We start from the raw sequence: 2,019 nt of genomic DNA, 5'->3' as shown, positions 1-2,019 counted from the left end.
CAGATGCCCACAGTCAAAGGGTAAAACGGCCCTTGGTTGGTAAGCCACAGCTTCCTGCGACATACTTTAACGGTAATTTCCTGGTTCCTAACTATTGTGTAAAGATGTTTTTTCTGAACATTGTATCCTAAGAGTCACCTTAAAGTCTTTCTTATGAATGTCCCAAACCAAGGGAAACTCAGATTCAAAACTGGGAGCTACATGAACCAAAATCAAGAGCAAGCAGCTCTGACCATAAAATCACAATCCAGAACTAAAATAGTAAAACCCAAGAAAGACACACTGTGTTCAATCCAGACCCAAGGTATTAGTGAACCCCTTAATTCCCCCAAGTCCTTAAAAACCCTCTTCACTGGCTGATGGGGATGCAGATTTGAGCGTGCCTCCAGTCTCCTAGTCGGCCAGCCTATAATTGAGTTCTTTCTTTTTGCAAATACTAGTGCTATAGTATTGACTTCTAATTTCATTGGGTAGAGAATCCATGCACAATATCAGAGGAAACCAAAGTTCACATTCCAGGCAGCAGCTTGAGACAGGCCTATGTCATTCTACCTTAAAGGCATCCTGGCTCCATTTTGAAATGTTGCTCTTGTTTCCAAACCAGGCCCCTTCTGCCCACCACAAGGTATGACAATAACCGAAACAACAGGTTTTGCAAAAGACAGTTTATTCATGATACAGTCAATCATGTTATGACAGTGGAGCTAACCTCAAATATACCTCCTGTAGAAAAGAGTTTATGGTTATGAGGAGATAAGTAGGGTGGTATGAGGCCTGGGGAATGGTGATTAGAAGTAAGGAAGAATGAAGCTATCTGATCTGCACATGCGTAATCAAGCTTTATGGTTTTTCATAGGCTGTGCATTAGAAAAAGGCAAGTGCTGGTGTGGTCTGAGAGAAGAATTTTGACCCTCCAAAGCAAAATGTCACCCAAAGGACACTTGTGCAGGCGCAAGTAAAGGGTCAGTGGTTTCAACCAATTTTAGACAAAAGTGGCCTCCATTTTTCTGAAAACAACTTAAGTAACCATTACTACCTGATGAAAATGTCAGAGGGGTTATCTACAGAAATGCTAATGAGAACATTGTTTAACTAAGTCACTTCTAAAATTGATGTTTATCAAGTAATTGTAATTGGTGTTTAGCCAGTAGCTAAAAACAAAGCTAGAGTTTCTTCAGATTTTCCCTTGGTTTTACTATCATGGTAATTTTTCCATTTATTTTCACAGTCTCTAAGGAAATAATCAGTAATGAACGTAAGCATATGTACTGAAGAATGTTCACGTTGCAGGGCACACTGGCACAGGCCTGTTATCCCAGACACTCAAGAGTCTGAGGCAGGAGATTCCTAAATTGTAGGGCTGCCTGGGTAACTTAGCATGACCTTGTCTCAAAATAAAAATAAAAAAATAAAAAGGGCTGGGGATGTTGCAGGAAGCCTCCTGTCAATCCTTGGGGCATTTGCGTGTGTTCTCACTCTCACACTGCGTGTGCACACATACACAAATCTTCACTGCAACTTCATTTACAATAACATTTGGAAATGTTTTCTCAACCTAAAACAAGAGTATGTAAGAAAAGGAGTTTATTTGAGAATGAGGATGGCCACCCAGGAGACAACTATTCTAGTTGCGCAGAAAAGGGGACTCATGAATGGTGATGAGGGATCTGGTTTTATAGATTAAAGAAACAAACAAACAAAACACCCCCCCCCCCCAAAAAAAAAAAAAAAAAAAAAACACGAAGGAGGTTGCAGCAAATTGGTTGTTGTTAATATATGTTAAACTTTCATTGAAAGAAGTGGTGATACGCATGAAAGGTCATTTCCACGTAATACATTACTCAAATGGCGCCAGCGCCTAAGTTGAAACGGTTAAAAGTTAAAGTTAACTAGATCATGAGACTGGAATCCCGGGGGACCTGACTGCTGTCCAACAACCCATGTTCTCCAGGCCTGACAGGAGTTTGCAGAGACCCCTTTCTTTCAGTTATGACTTCAGTTCTAAATGTTCAAAAACGC

Source organism: Sciurus carolinensis, chromosome 15 (genome assembly GCF_902686445.1).
Source record: "Sciurus carolinensis chromosome 15, mSciCar1.2, whole genome shotgun sequence".
In the NCBI taxonomy this organism is placed as follows: domain Eukaryota; kingdom Metazoa; phylum Chordata; class Mammalia; order Rodentia; family Sciuridae; genus Sciurus; species Sciurus carolinensis.
The sequence above is the reverse complement of the archived record's forward strand: the minus strand, read 5'-3'. Positions refer to the sequence as shown.